An 18,360-nucleotide genomic window follows, 5' to 3' on the forward strand; every position below is an offset into this window, starting at 1 on the left:
GAAGGTTTCTTGAACTCCAAGGGTTGAAGGAAACCCTTGGATGAACACTTAACATACCTTAATGCTTGAACTCTTAAAGATTGATGAGGTGTTCTTGAGGATTGATCTATAAATTGATGTCCTAGGGTTTTATTTTTTAGAGAAATTTGAGAGAGAATGAATTTTGCCCTAGTAAAGACTTAATTTCGTGCTTTTAAGGCTGAATAAGGGTGGGAAAATGACCCAAATACCCCTCTGGTTGCGGTTTTTAAAGACTGAAAATATGCCTAGTGATGCACAGGCCGATGTGCCACATCATTGGCATCAACGCAATGGCCAACGTACCACATCGAGTTTGTGTCAGTCCACTGGCATTTGCACTGGGAGCTGGAGGAAAATATTTATCGACACGACGGGAAATGCGGCGCATCGACATCACGTCGATCCACTGGTTTGAGCTTTCAAATGTGTTTCAAATGAAGTTCAAAAAATCCAAAACTTATCCAAGAACACCCACTAACATTACTGATCATGATTCAACCTAAAAATCATTACTTTAAGGTCAAAAGGGTCATAAAATAGAGTCGCCAACCTATGAAGGCTAAAATAATTCTAAGTGTAAACACTTAGCTGAAATTTCTAAGTATGGGATCTCTTTTCAAGCTTTAACGGACTGAGTTAAGATTATAATTTTATGGGGTCTAACATACAATCTGAACCCTAAGCGCTGAAGTACTACCCGTCAATTCAATAACTGGTTCATTAGGAAACTGTTACTGGACGACTCTATTTCTACAGTCAACTAAAGCATAGCATGAGGGGAGCCAATCCATGCTGAGAATGACATCAAAATCAGTCATCTCCAACTCTACAAGATCAATTAAAGTGATTTTCTAAGATATTATAATCAGGAAATTTCTGTACACCCATCTGGCTGTAATTGATTTACCCACTAGGGTAGACACTGAGAAAGGAACTACTAAAGTTTCGGGACTAATTCCAAAATTGACAGCTATATAGGGGGTTACAGAAGAAAGTAAAGCTCCATGATCTAACAAAGCATAAACATAAAGATGAAAGACCTGTAACATACCCGTAACCACATCAAGAGAGCTTTCCTAATAATGACGGGACTGGAGTGCATACAATTTATTTTGGTGCTGACCACTGTTTGTACTAGACGTGGAACCCTGCTGAGTCAGACGACCAGATGGAACTGGAGGACGATTGGACTGACCTTGCTGACCAGTCTTTGGTTAATCTCTGACTCTGTGGCTTGTCTTGCCACATCCAAAACATACATCACTGTCGACTGTACACACACCCTAATTATTCCTACCAGATTTCTAGCAAAGAGGATTAGTATGACCGTTGTTCACACTACCCTGGGACTTGGAACCTAGCGCTCTATCCCAATTTTCATTCTAGAACTTTGGCACTGGCACACAAGCTGAAGATGGAGCTGGGGATAAAAACTTCTGACGAAACTAAGAACGGTTACCACCCTCTAACCTAGTCTGAGAAAAATTAAAGCTTTCTATTCTAGCCCTTTTATTCTCTCTCTTTCTCCTTAAGCTTCTGTACATCAATCTGTTGAGCATGGACCATAATCCTATATATGCCTATATCCTTAATTAAAATAGCAATTCTACACTCCTAGACCATACTATCAGATATACCAGACATAAACTTACTCATTATAGACCTGTTATCAGCCATCATTGAAGGAGCATACCTCGCCAACTGAATAAACTTGGGCGAGTATTCCTTTACACTCATATGACCTTGCATCAAATCAATAACTATAGCACTTTAGCTACCCTTAACTTTAAAGGAAAGAACTTGTCTAAAAAAGTTTGTGGCAAACTCCTCCCACTCTACAGCCCTTGCCTCATCACCCCTATTCTCTTTTCACTGCTTATGCCATATATGAGCTACATCCTATAACTGGTAAGCAACCAACTTTGCACTCTCACTCGAAGTGACATCTATGATATTAGTCACCTTCTGAACCATATGAAAAAACTTCCGCAGATCCTCATCAGACTTGGATCCTGAAAATAAATATGGATTCATTCAGGTAAAGTCGTGAATCCTAGATGCAGTTGTATTTACCACTGGATTAGTTGGGGCAACAGGTTGCTGATTATTCTGAGCAGCTATTGAATAAGGTAAGGTAGTGAAGGCAGCTTTGAATTCAGAGTAAGAGACGTGCTCATTCAGGGGATCTTTCTGAACAGGCGGAGATGCGAACTGGTTCCCATTCCTTCTTTCGTTATTCTTTCTAGGAGGCATTTTTTGTAACGGAATAAAGAATGGATTATAAAGAGAATTTAAATAGATCTCATGCTCACTCGCATGACATGAATACTGACAGAAGGAAACTTTTCCTAAGATGTCTTGTAGCTTCTTGTCCATAAGTGTGGTGCGCTTCACACCCATGCACAAGACCCTACTCAACACGACTTTCAGACTTTCTAGGACACTTTAAAACCTTAGGCTCTGATGCCAAATTTTTTCATGACCCGAGGCTACCCCCTAGTCGTGAAAATGGTGCTTATGGTCACAAGTGACCACAAGCTAACCCATGGGCTAGTGCCTGCTGTGAGCACTAAATAATACACTGATAATGAACATGTGCAGAAATAACTGAATAAATCCATAAGATTTTAAATATTAAAAAATAATTAAATCTTAAATATAGATATCTAAAGATATACTGAAAAGAATGATCAAATATCTGATAAACTAACTAATTTTTTAAATGACTGAAATCATCTGAAAACCACTAATTGGCTGAAGAGTTGATGGGATAGGACCCAACTAACTCCAAACTGAACTAACTGAAAAGAAATATGGAAACACTAAACTAACATAACAAGTCCTCAGCATTGAGGGCTCACCATACCTCCTATTTCTAATAGGCTGAACTGACTAAGTGCGGTCAAGAAACTGAGCATCCAAACCTATGATATTAAACATCATTGCGCAAAAAATAGTATGTGATCAGTATTTTGAATATACTGGTATATGAGATGAGGTTAGGCTGAAATATATGGGATCATGTACATGAGATAATGACTGACTGAATAACATAAGATAACTGATGCATTAAATGCGTGAAAGCTATAAAATCTGAGAATGCATGATCAAGCATATAACATGTTTCTGAAATAGTTTGTAAACTGAAATACTTAAATCTGGTAACTGAATAACTGATGTAATGTATGCTATGGTCAAGCAAAATTGAACTCAAATCTGTATTGAATACTGAACTGATATTGTGGGAGGTATCATCTAATCGACATGCCCCAATCGGAGCTAATCAGCGTCCAACTTGTCACCCCGATTGGAAGGGTGTCAGTACTGTGCCATGAATACGAATGTTGGTTGTATGGATCTACTAAACTAATGTCCTAGAGGACTAATGATTCACCCTCAAGCAGATGCTCTAGTGAGATATGTGTTACCCTCAACTGGCACGTAAACACCTTATCAATCCTAAATTGGCAGGTTAATATCTCTAACCCACGCTGGCTATGTAGTTCTAGAACTCAGGGACTACTACTAAAGGTCACACCCTCTACTGGCAGATGAGCCCCCATCCCTAGATTCGCTCGGTGCTAAATCCTACTCCCAACTGAATGACACTAATTACTGGGTTGAAGTAAGTTTAACTAAGCAAACAAATGATCATGATACTAAATGAATAACAATGCCCATGGTTTATCTAAAATCATTCTGCAGATACTGAAATTATGTAAATAGCTAAGTATCGGGTGTTCATAACCCTCCATCACTGAATGAAAATAACAATAAGGACATATGAAGCTTTAAAAAACATAAAAAGGGATCATTTCTCAAAACCCAACATTTAGACATTTCATCAAACACATGGGAGTCATGAATTTAAGCACGGGAATGGATAAAGTATGTGATTGAAAACATAGTTACAACACTAAAACCATGAATTAGGGATTTAACATGAGGATTTCAATACTCAAATCATATAAGGGCTCATTCCATCGAAAAACACTTGTAACGTAACTTATAATCAAAATCAATAATAACTTCATGGAGACAATTCATCATAAACATGTAAGAACTCATAATTTGATATCAAAAAGGGATTCTTGGACTCTATGTGTGAAAAAGGCCCATGGATGAACATCACACATACCATAAATCCTTAAGCTTGAAAGAGAACCACAATCTTGATAATTTTTTTAAAAGTTCTTGGATTTGGGAACTTAATTTCTTGGTTTTCTTGAAGAGAAAGGAATGAAATTGATGAACTTGCAGGATGATTAGGGTTTGTTTTGAGAGGAGAATTAGGGAAAATGCGCATATAATGCCATAAACGATATTTAAATTCATGTTTTTATGAATTGGATTGAGGGAAAAAGACTCAATTACCACTCAGATAATTAAATTCCCAACTGGAACGTGGATTAAAGGTCCACCGTGATGCGGTAAGGCTTCCACCGCGACACGCCACTATCGCGGTGAGGTTCTGAATTGAAATCCAAATACGACCCAATCCTCATTTAAAAAATCTAAAACTTCACTGAGACATGCTCCTTACACCCCTGAACATGAATTTACTCAAAAATATAAGCTTCGGCATCGGGAAAACCCATTTAAAAATCTTTGAAGTTAAGAGGCCAAAAATATGACTAAGTCCCCAACACTTAGTGAAATTTTCAGGTTGTAAGCCTCTTATGCATGCAACTAAGAGCTGAAATGAGATAAGAAAAGTACAGGGTATTACATAAGAATGGGTCAGACATCTTCCTCCCTTACTGGCATCACTACTAAAATTTGAGAGCCTAACTTAATTACTTGTTCTACCATCTCCCCTTTAGCTTAAAGTCATCATTCTAAGTCTGTAGGACCCTTTTAAATAATTCTAAACTGAACTGCAACCATTGTACTCTAGAGTTTAAGATATAACAATGCACATAAATACTAATCTCACCCTGAAAGACTGCACCTGAAAGTGTAAAACATGTTGCAAGTAGTTTCTTCTAATATACTACTCTTAACTTTCTATAGCCTATGACTTAGCTGGTAAGAACATTACATATTACATTACTTACTTCATTCACACATATCGACTCAAGGGTACTATCTAAGCACACTCTCACCATCATACTTAACTTAAATTCTTGCATACTTTGTTTCAAGCCTACTGATTTAACTTTCATACAACTAGCCCTAGGGATACATAATCTACTAAATATCGATAAATGTTATCCCCACTTTACTGCTTCTAAACTTCTAGATTTATGCTTCTAACTCTAGATCATATATTGTCATAGGATTCTGAGAAGAGATCTGAAGCACATCTGACTTGGCTTAGTGCACGATTTTCATAAATATGAATGAAATATTTCATGCTTTGGAACATAAAAGCATTGATAAGATACTTTTGAGCCAGCATATAATCCCATAACTGTCTGTGGGGATAATCTAAGAAAACTCTATCTGTAAGGACTTAAGCATCACTATTTCTGTTACCTTAAAAAAGGTAGAGTTGACATGAATGGAGTAAGATTAGAATCTATATAAATTTCTTAAAGGACACTTCTACTACACGATCTAAGATATGAAAGAAGAGAAACATTATTTAAATACCCTGTAGCCTCTCAAAGAAAAGTGCAGACATCTTTGTACCATTCTGCAAGACTCTACTAGACACAGCTTCATAGATATCCTTGGACACTTGAACTCTAGGTTCTGATACCAAGTTTGTCACAACCCGAGACTACCCCTAATTATCACACGGTGCTTGGAACCACAAGTGATCCCAAGCTAACCCATGAACTGACATGAAACTTGAGCAACTAATTTAATATGCATTAAATAGCTAGTTCTGATGTGCGGAAACATAAGCATAATAAAATTTAAATAAGTATGTAACTAATAAAGTTTACAATCTTATAAATCTGAAGAGAGAAACTAAAATTACATGACTGACTTTGAAAAACATCTATGAAGCCTCTACTACACTGACTATAGATAGCTGGGACATGCCTCCAACTACCACTAATCAATACATATGAATAATAAGAAAATAAAATACATGATCAATATCTGATTGGAGACCCCAGATAGGAGAATTCATCACCTGTTGGCTGGAAATTACAACCCTCTAATCATGATGTGTGGGCTATAACTGGTACCAACATTATGAAATAATGTAGCCACACAGATGTATATATGGATCAGTACTTCTGGAATGTACTGATTAAGCGGAGGTGAATGCAATAAGTAAAACTAAGTTCATCCTCAATCTTAAATAAGCATGATAAGTGTAAGTAGACTCACTAAGAGACTAAAATAAGTTGAAAGCTAATATATCTTAAAAGATAATTAACCAACAAAATCTGATAAGCTGGTGAATCACTACACTTAGTTTCTTAAAAACTATACTTTTGTAATATAGGTAGCACTGAAGCTGAAAAATAGTAAAACATGGATATTGGATGAATATTGAGTCTGAAACTACGTAGTGGAAACTGACATAACTCAAGGATCTGGATATACAATTATACTGAGCACGAATACATAAACATACAAAACCAAACAAAAATATCCTAAGCTATTTTGATTAACTAAATGACTAATAGCTGAATACTGAATAACTGAGTTTGAATACTGAATAACTATATTTAGATGTAAATTAGCAGGTATCTATATACTAATTAACTGATAACTGTATACTGGTCATGTAAAACTAAATTTTGCTTAGTCTGAATAACTGGACTGAAATTGTGGGGCATTGTGCATTGAGATAAGGAAAAACTGAACAACATGAGATAACTGAGCATGAATGTATGAAAACTATAATATCTGAGAATGCAAGAGTAAGTGTATATCTATTATATCACTGAGATAATCTGTAATTCTGAAATATTGAAATCTGTATAACTGAATATCTGAAAGTCTGTAAACTTAAACAAACAAACCTAAACTAAAAATAAACTGAATACTGACTGAAACTGTGGGAGTTATCTTGTAATTGACATAAACTATGTGGCTATCATAGAATCCAATGTCTGACCCATATTGAGGAGGGTTGTTCTATCCATGCCATCAGAATAAAACCTAAGTTTTAGTGATCACTATACTGATGTCCTGGAGGATGAGGGTGTTATGCCTAACTTATGGGGGACCCCTCAAAATCTACGGTATCACCATAGGTCTGGAACTTAATGACTGTTACTAACGTCTCAGTCCTAACTGATGGGGGAGATGTCATCCCAATGTTAACTCAGTGCTAAATCATACTCCCAACTAAAAGACTCTGAAATACTAACTGGTGTATGCACTGATAACTGATAAACTCAGGTCATGGTATTCTAAAAATAACATTGCACACGAATTCTAGGGTAATTATTAACATGTAAATTGATAATGCTCATCATGAATATGAATATCTAGGTATACTGATAAGATTTATGGATTAACTATTTGAGTACTTGAAAGCTAAATTTATGTAAATCACATAGGTATTGGGTGTTCATAACGCACCAATACTAAATGAGTATAAAATATAATACCAAACTTGAAAGACGATATTAAGTAATTATGGTTCAAAGACCCAAACATGGCATTTCATCAAACATATGAAAATCATAAACTTATACATGTGAATATCTTAAACATAAGGGAAATAATAGGATTTCATGGCAAAAATCATAACTTTGGGATTTATCCTGAATCAACTAAACATGGCATGGGAATTACAACATGCAAAACATGATATGACTCATTCCACTTGAAAGCACTTATAATCATAACTTGAAATTGAATTAGCAAGAGATTCATGAAAATAGTTTAACTTAAACAGGAAAACTCATAATTTAAAACCACAAAGGGTTCTTGTACTCCATGGGTAAAAGGGGACCCATGGATGAACTCCCACATACCTTAATTAGATGGATTTTTGAAGAAATCTTGAAATTAAAGCTGGAATCCTTGTGTTCTTAAGAGGAAAAGCTTAAACTTTGTTCATGGGGGAAAGGGAAGGGTTTTTTAGTGTGAAATTTTGAGGAAATGGGCAAATAATGCCTTTTTGGGTGTTATAATTTATGCCTTGGACGTTTGGGGTTGAGGGGAAAGGACCAAAGTATCCCTTGACCCTTAAGAAGCTTAAACAGTGAAGAAAATAACTAGGTGTCGCCCCCTTTATCCCGAAGGACTAACCCCCATGGCGCCCCCTTTATCCTGGCAGACTAACACGAGCAGTGTGGGTATATCACCTGCCTTTACTACCTTTTACGAAAAAGCCATAACTTTTTACTCGTGTAACGGATTGAGGAAAAATTGATATCGTTGGAAAGTTGACTCAATTATATAACATTTGGTGGGTCTTGAGTTGCAAAATTCTACGTATATAAAAAGTTATACACATTCAAAGTAGGCCCTTGTAGAATCAAACATCAAACTTTGGATGAATCAAAGGCTCTTAGCTCAACTTTGTTCTAAGTGATTCCTATGGACATTTTTCACCTCAAAAGCACTTCACACACTAGGATAAAGATCATGACACATAAATTTGAAATTAAATTATGGGATTATAGTTTACACACGTAAGAATGACACTTCAATATCTAGCCCTAAAATAAGGGGTGTTACATAGGAAGTCAGTCCTAAACTGGCGGGTGAACCCCAAGAGAGTGTCAGTACTAAATTGGTGGGTGACATCTCATAATCCTACACTGGATACATAGTTTGGGACTTAGGGACTGCTACTAAAGACCCAGTCTTAACTGTCGGGTGAGCCCCCATCCCTAGGTTCGCTCGGTGCTAAATCTTGCTCCCTACTGAATTAAACTAAATTTAACTAAACAATACTTCTGATGGTGCTTATCATGATTATATCAACTAAGTAAAATAATAATAATATCCATGGTTTAAATGAATCATTACTTGAAAATCTGAAATAATATAAAACACATAGGTATCGGATGTTTATACCCCACCAGCACTGAATGGACATAAAAATATGATACAAAGCTTTAAACTATAGTATGGGATCATGGTTCAAAGACTCATAACATACACATTTCATTAAACATGTGAAAATCATGAATTTGAACATGGAAATGTGTTAAGTAAGAGGAAAACAACATGATTACATGGCTAAATTCATAAATTAGGGATTCAATATGAAATTCAGTTTAATATAAAATAGGAAACTGAAATTTAAAGCATGAAGCAACCTAACTTTACATGGGATCATACATAGACATGAATTAAGTTCAAATTACTAGGGAACATATGAATTTAACCCATATTGAATATATACAATTCCATAGTAAAGGAAAAACTCTATAATTAAATTAGAAAAGGTTTATGGGCTTCATGGGTGAAAGGGACCCATAGATGAATACCCACATACCTTAATACCTAGTTTCTTGAGAATTTCTTGAACTTAGAAGCTTGAACTCTTGATTTATTGAGAAAGATCTTGGGTTTTGTTCTTGGGAGAAGAGGAGAGTTTCTTGAGAGAAATTTAGAGTGAAAGGGGCAAATAATGCCCTTTTCGAAGTCCTAAATTATGTTAAGGATGAATTGGGTTGAGGTAAATAACTCAATTCCCCTTGGGCACTTAAACCATATGACTGTTCGGGATAGATCCATGCGCCACACCTCTCTCTCCGTGGGAGAGAGCAATATACCGCATAACTTACTCTGGGGGAGAAGGCCACACGTCGTGAACCACTCCACCTTGGGAGAGAGCAATGCATCACTGCCTTATCGCATTATTCCTCTATTTTAGCCATCCAAACACGCCTCGATCCTCATCCAAAAATCCTGGTACATATGTTTAACCTCTCTAAAAGCACGAATCAACTCGAAAACTAGCATTTTGGGATCGAGAACACCAACATAAAACTTCGTAAAGTTTAGGGGTCTTGAAAATGACTAAGTCCTCAACACTTGGTGAAATTTTCTAGCCCTAGACCCCTTAAGCATACAAGTAAGAACTGAATTGAGCTTAGAATATTTTGGGGTATTACAATATCTCCTCCTTGGAAATATTCATCCTCGAATGAGACTGGTTAGATTGAGAATACTAAGGCAACTGAGATAAAGTTTGGCATAATCCTCAACTGAGTACGAAGTATGAACTGGCAAAAAATAAGTTGATTTAGTCATTCTATTCAATAATGACCCATATCGAATCATTTTGATAATGTCCGAGTCAATACTTTAACAAAATCTATGTTCACCACTTCCCAATTCCAAGTAGGGATGCAAAAATCCTGAATCATACCACTAAGACTTTGGTGCTCAACTTTAACCTACTGACAATTTGAACACTTAGCTAAAAACTCTATAATATCCTTCTTCATACCATTGCACCAGTATATTTCCCACAAATCACAGTATTACTTAATAGATCCTAGGTGGATAAAGTATCTCACACCATACGCTTCTACAAGTATTCATTGTCCCGAACCATCAACACACAGAACACATAACCTGCCCTGCACCATCTCCCCCTTGGGAGAAAATCTCTACTTTATGATCTATAACTACCTCCTTTAACTTTACCAAACTAGGATACTATCTTGCTTTTCTTTCACTTCGGCAACCAATGAGAATTCTGAACTATTCTAAACCCATATACTACCTTCAGCTGAATCAACCAACTGAACACGTAATGTTGCAAGCTGATAAACCTCACTGACTAACTATTTCTTATCTCCATTAACATGAGCAACATTACCCATGGACAATCTACTAAGGGAACCTACCACTACATGGGCCTTAACCGAATGATACAACACACTCATATCATAATCTTTTAACAACTCAAGCCAACTTCTCTCATAAAGATTTAGACATTTTTGTATGAATAAGTACTGTAAACTATTATGATCAGTGAACACATTAACATGAACCCTATAAAGATAATTCCTCCAAATTTTCAAGGCAAAAAGAACAGCTGCAAACTCAAGATCATGGTAGGATAGTTCTTTTCATAGGGTTTAAGTTGTCTAGAGGCACAGGCTATGACATTACCTCTCTGCACCAAAACACAACCAAGACAAACTATAGAAGCATCAATGTAAACTACTATCTGGCAGATTCAAACCTAGGGCGAAAGTGAGTCGAGTCTTTAACTCCTGAAAATTCTTCTCGCAAGAATCTAACCACTAAAATTTGACCTTTTTTTGAGTCAATCTGGAAATGAGGGATACAATAGAATAAAACCCTTTAAAAAACTACCTGTAATAGCCAACCAAACCCAAGAAAATTTTGATATTTGATGGAGAGATAGGTCTAGGTCAATTTCTCACTACTTTGGTCTTTTGAGAGTCAACTCGAATGCCATTACCAAAAACTTTATGGATAAGAAAAGCTACTGATCTTAGCCAAAATTCACACTTACAGAACTTAGTAAATAATTGATGTTCTCTAAGGGTCTGTAACATAACCCTCAGATGATTTGCATGATCATTCTCATTACGGGAAAAGAAAGAATATCATCAATGAAGACTATGATGGACATGTATAAGTACTTATTGAACACCCTTTTCATTAAGTCCATGAAAGCTGCAGGGGAATTTGTTAGTACAAAAGACATAACTAGGAATTCAAAGTGACCATATCGAGTTTTGAAGGTCGTCTTCGGAATATCATATTCACTGACTCTGAGCTGATGATATCTAGATCTAAGGTCTATCTTAGAGAAATAACTTGCACCCTAAAGTTGGTTGAAAAATTCATCAATTCTGGGAAGTGGATATTTATTCTTGATTATGACTTTGTTCAGCTAACGGTAATTGATGCACATTCTGAGAGAACCGTCTTTCTTACGCACGAACGGGACTGGAGGACCCCATGGAAAAACACTAGGCCTGATGAACCTATATCTAAGAGATCTTTTAACTGTTACTTCAATTCCTTGAGCTTAGTTGGAGACATTCTATAGGGTGAAATAAAGATAGGTTGGGCATCTGGAAAGAGATCTTTTTCAAAGTAAATTTCCCTTTCGGGAGGAACTCCAAGAAGATCTTTAGAGAACACATGTGAAAATTCACTTACTACTCGAACTGACTCAAGACTCGAAGTCTCAAAATTTGAGTACTTTACTTAGACAAAATGGTAAACACACCCCTTAGATATCATTTTTCTAGCTTTAAGATATAAATAAACTGACCCCTAAGCACGGAAGTACTACCCCTACATCCAATGAATGGTTCATTAGAAAATTGAAATTGAATGACTCTATTTCCATAATCAACTGAGGCATAACATGAGTGGAGCCAATAAATACCGAGAATGGCATCAAAATCCATCATCTCAAAATCTACGAGGTCAATTGAGGTAACTTTTTGGGACACTGTGATAGGGAAATTTTTGTATAACCTCCAGGCTACAATAGACTTACCCACTATGGTAGATACTGAGAAATGATCTACTAATATTTTTGGATTGACAAGAAAGTCTACAGCTATGTGAGGAGACACAAAGAAAAGTGAAGCTCTAGAATCTAGCAATGCATAAACATGAAGATGGAATACTTTTAACGTACCCGTAACCACATTAGGAGAACTTTCCTGATCGTGACGAGTCTGGAGAACATAAGTTCTATTCTGATGCTGCCCACTGGTGGCACTGGATATGGCACCTTGCTGATTCAAGCAACCTGCAAGAGATGATGAAAAATTGGACTGGCCCTATTGGCGTGAATCCTTTCCCTTTTGGGAAACCGCTGGGCACTCTCGGATCTTCTGGCGTGGCTTGCCACATCCAAAACACACATCACTACCAGCCTTACACTCACCCTAATAGTTTCTGCCATATTTCTGGAAAAATAGATCAGTGCAATAACTGTTCACACAATCCTGGGACTTGGAGCCTGATGTTCTATCTCGATTGTCTTGCCTGAACTTAGGCACTAGAACACTAGCTAAAGATAAAACTGGGGCAGAAAACTTCTGACGGAACTGAGAATGATTATCATCTTCTAACCTTAGCTAAAAAAAGTTAAAACTACCTATTTTATCCCTCTTATTCTCTCTCTCTCTCACTCTCTTTATGCTTTTCTTCTTCAATCTACTGAGCATGAACCATGAGTCTAGATAGGCCCATCTCCTTAATCAGCATGGCGGTTCTACACTCCTTAACTATACTATCAGCTATACTAGATACAAATTTACTTATTCTAGACCAGTTATCTGCCACCATAGTAGGAACATACCTCGCCAACTGGGTGAACTTAAGTGAGTACTCCTTCACGCTCATATTACCCTGCTTTAAATTAATAAACTCCTAAACCTTATCTTCCCTCAACTCTAGGAGAAAGAACCTATCTAAGAAAGTTGTGGAAAACTTCTTCCACTCTATAGGCTATACATCAACACCTCGATCCTCCTTCCACTGCTTAAACTAGGTATGAGCTACATCCTACAACTGGTATACAGCCAACTCTACACTCTCACTCAAAGTGACACCCATGATATCTGTCACTTTCTGCACCATGTCAAAAAACTCCTGTGGATTCTCCTTAAACTTGGATCCTAAAAACAGAGAGGGATTCATTCGAGTAAAATCCTGAATCCTAACTACAGTTGTATTTACCACTGGATTTGCTGGGGCAACGGCCTGCTGATTGTTTTGAGCAGCTATAGAATAGGCTAAGGTAGTGAAATTGGCCCTGAATTTGGCATGAGAAACATGCTCATCTAGGAGATCTTCCTGAACAGGTGGGGGTACAAGCTTGAAATTCATAGTTTAACTAATCATTACTTGAAAATTTGAAATCATGTAAAACACATAGGTATCGGGTGTTCATAACCTACCAACACTGAATGCCCATAAAAATATGATATAAAGCCTTAAACTATAGAATGGGATCATAGTTCAAAGACTCATAGCATAGACATTTATTCAAACATGTGAGAATCATGAACTTGAACATAGGAATGTGTTAAGTATGAGGAAAACAACATGATTACATGGCTAAATTCATAAATTAGGGATTAAAATGAAATTCACTTGAATATGACATGGGAAACTAAAATTTAAAGCATGAATCAATGTAACTTTTCATTGGATCATACATAAACATGAATTAAGTTCAAATTACTAGGGAACACGTGAATTTAACCCATCTTGAACATATGAAATTCCCTAGTAAAGGAAAAACTCTATAATTTAAGTAAAAAAAGTTTTTGGGCTTCATGGGTGAAAGGGACCCATGGATGAATATCCATATACCTTAATATCTAGTTTCTTGAGAATTTCTTAAACTTAGAATCTGGAACTCTTGATTTCTTGAGAAAGAGATTGGATTTTGTTCTTGGGAGAAGAGGATGGTTTCTTGAGAGCAATTTTGAGTGAAAGGGACAAATAATGCCCTTTTGTTAGTCATAAATTATGTTAAGGATGAATTGGGTTGAGGGAAATAACTCAAATGCCCCTTGGGAACCCAAAACATATAAATATATGGGACAGAGCGATGTGTCATGCCTCTCTCTCCATGGGAGAGAGAAACGCACCCCATAGCTTACTCCAGAGGAGAAATCTATACATCGCAGACCGCTTTAACTTGGGAGAGAGCAACGTGTCATAGCCTTATCACGTTGCTTCTCTATTTCAGCCATCTAAAATATGTCCCGATCCTTATTTGAAAATCTCAAAACTCTCTCGAGACATACTTTTAACCTCCCTAAATATGAATCAACCCAAAAACTAATATTTTAGGGTCGAGAAGGACAAAATAAAAATCCAAAAAGTTTAGGGATCTTGAAAAGGACTAAGTCCTCAACACTTAGTGAAATTTTCAAGCCTTGAACCCCTTAACCATGCAACTAAGAGCTAAATCGAGCTTAGAATATTACAGGGTATTACAGTCCATCCAGGTTCAGTGATACTATGAGTAAGGATGCCTATGAGTTCTTGATTGATTATCAGAAGAATTTGCATAATCTTGGATTGCTTGAGTCATATGGGATTACTTATACTACTTACCAGTTGAGAGATGCAGTCAGGGATTAGTAGAAGTCACTTATTAGTTGTAGACTTTTTGGTTCCCCAGAGATAACTTAGGATCAATTTATGGGCCTTTTTGGATAGCTTTATGCCTTTCAATCTGAGGTATCAAATGAGAGATAAATGTGATCACTTGTAGCAGGGCTCCATGACTGTTTCTGAGTATAAGGCATATTTTTATCCTATTCTTATACAGTATTACCACTAAGTCTGAAAAGATTTAAAAGTTCATGAATGGGTTAGATGTTTTACTTCAGCTATCTACTGCCTAGATAGTAGTGTCAGGGGAATTATTTTAGAGTATAGTAGATCGTGTGAAGATGACTGAGTCTATTCTTTAAGCATCTCAGCTAGGCGCTAAGAGAGTGTGTTGTTAGGGCAAGTTTAGAGGTCATAATCCTTGAGAAAAAAATTCTAGAGGCTTTCGTGGGTATCATAATAGATTGGAATAGGTAGACTTGTAGGGTTTAGGTAGTAGGTCTTCTGTTTTAGAAATTTTGGATGGTCGTTCTAGCTCAGTCGTACCTTTCTTATTGAGTCGGGTCATAGAGTTTGCTTTGTGTGTGGTGAGATTGGCCATTTGGATAAGACTGCCCCGTCGTGCTTCCAGGCCTACTTTTATATAGGCGGTGAGTGGTAGAGATTCTTTCATAGGTGTCTGAAGCAGAGGTATTGGTTCCCATAGTGGTAGTCATGGGGCTAGTCAATCACTAGTGGACGTAGACAGTGTTATACTATAATCAGCAGACTAGAAGTAGAGGCTTTCAGCATTGTTATCATAGGTACCATCCCTATTTGTTTTAGATCTAGATTTATGTTAATTGATCTGGGGTATACTTTCTCATATGTATCTGTATATTTTATTCTAGTTTTGATTCTACTAGTGAGTCTCTGGCTATGCATATTCATCTATCTATCCCCATAGGAGACTCTTAGTGGTGGATCGGGTGCACCAATCCTGTGTTGTGACTTTCACAGGCTGTGAGACTTGGGTAGATCTGATTATCCTAGATAAGGTAGATTTCGACTTCATCTTGGGTATGGATTGGTTAGCTCATTATCATGTTGTCCTAGACTATTATGCTAAAATCGTGACTTTAGCTCTATCAGGTGTGCCAAGGATAGCTTGGAAGGGTGCGCTTTATTTGGGTCCCAAAAGAGTTACATTCTTTCTTCTTTGGATTTGGTTCATATTATTCGTGGTTTCATGGATATTTTTCCTATGAATTTGCCTAGTATACCTCTATATCGTGATATTGACTTCTCTATTAATGTTGAGTCAGGCATCAACCCTATCTATATTCTTTCTTATAGGATAGTCCCAACAGAGTTAAAGAAATTAAAGGATCAGTTACAGGAGTTGCTGGATAAGGGATTTATCAACCTAGTATATCACCTTGGGGTTCATTTGTCTTATTTATGAAGAAAAGGGATGGGTCTATACATATGTGAATTGATTAGTAGTAGTTGAACAAGGCGATTATTAAGAATAAGTATTCTCTTCCTCGTATTAGTGATTTATTTGATCAGTTTTAGGATGCTTCGATGTTTGTAAAGATTGATTTAAGGTTCGAGGATCCCAGTTGGGGATTAGAGTTTTGGATATTCTAAAGATAGATTTTTAGACTTGGTACCTTGGTTATGTCCTTTGGATTGACCAATGCCCCAGCCATATTCATGGAGTTGATAAACCAGGAATTTTGACTGTATCTCAACTCTTTTACCGTTGTATTTGTAGATGATATCTTAGTTTATTCCAAAAGTGAGACTGATCATGAAGAGCATTTATAGATTTCATTTTAGAGAATGGGGGATGAGAAGTTGTATGCTAAGTTATCTAAGCGTGAGATTTAGTTAGAGTTTGTTTCTTTCTTGGGGCATATGGTGACCAAGGATGGTATTATAGTCGATCCAGCCAAGGTTGCAGTGATTCATAATTGGACTAGCCCTACTTATCTATCAAGATTCATAGTTTTATTGGTTTAGCAGGTTACTATCAACGTTTTATTGAGGGTTTTTCATCTATTGCGGCTTTATTGATCAAGTTGACTCAGAAAAAGATTTTTTGATGCTTGTGAGGCGATCTTTTAAAAGCTCAAGGATTTATTGACATTTGCTCCTATCTTGACTTTGCTCAAGAAAGGCGTGGGGTTTAGTCTTTTATGATACTTCAGATGTTATGTCAGGTGTTGTGTTGAGGCAGGAAGGTAAGGTGATTATGTATACTTCTCTCTAGTTGAAGCCCCATGAGAAGAATTACCCTACCCACAATTTAGATTTGTGTGCGATCATTTTTCTTTGAAGATGTTGAGCACTACCTGTATGGAGTTCGTTATAAGATTTTCTTAGATCATCATAGCCTATTTCTTCACCCAGGGAGATCTTAATATGAGGCAGCATTATTGGCTTGAGTTGCTTAAGGACTATGACCTCACTATTCTCTATCATTCAAGCAAGGCTAATGTAACTTTGGATGCCTTAAACCATAATTCAGCTAGCATAGGTAGCTTGGCACATCTTTTAACCTAGGAAAATCCTTTGGCTAACCAAATAGTTAGGCTTAATATTTTAACACCTGGTGTGTTTTGGCATTTGTGGAGGCTAGTTCTTCCTTGATAGAGCAGATCCGATCTCATCAGTTTAATGATGTTGGGTTGAGAGTGATTCGGGATAAGGTATTGAGTAATGAGGCTAAAAAAGTCTCACTTAATTCAGAAGGTGTTTTGAGGATTGGAGGTCGAGTTTGTGTATCGAGAGTAGACGATTGGGTGATATTGATTTTGGATGAGGCTCATTATTCTAGGTATTTCATTCATTTGAGGGTGATTAAGATGTATCGTAATTTGAGATAACACTACTGGTGGGGTGGTATAAGGAAGGATATAGCAGATTTTATATATCATTATCTATGTTGCCAGTAGGTGAAATCATTTGAGGTCGGGTAGTTTGCCAGATTTTATTCCTATTCAGGTTTTCTTCAATGTTGAGACATTGGCCGATATCTATATTTGTGAGATAGTTCTTCATCATGTTGTACCAGTGTCTATCAACTCAGATAGAGGTTTAGTGTTCACATCTCACTTTGAGAAGGCTTTACAGGAGGAGTTCGGTACCCAGCTTGATCTTAGCACATCTTTTCAACCCTAGATCGATGGTCAATTGGAGCAGATTATTCAAGTTTTGGATGATATGCTCCATATTTATGTTATGGACTTTAGAGATCAGTGGTAGCAATATCTAGAATTGGCAGAGTTTGCATATAGTAATAGCTACAATTCCAGTATTTAGATGGCTTTCTTCGAGGCTTTGTATGGTAGGCGTTATCTCTCTTCAATTGGTTGGTTTGAGGATTATGAGATTAGA

Source organism: Capsicum annuum, chromosome 5 (genome assembly GCF_002878395.1).
Source record: "Capsicum annuum cultivar UCD-10X-F1 chromosome 5, UCD10Xv1.1, whole genome shotgun sequence".
Lineage (NCBI taxonomy): Eukaryota > Viridiplantae > Streptophyta > Magnoliopsida > Solanales > Solanaceae > Capsicum > Capsicum annuum.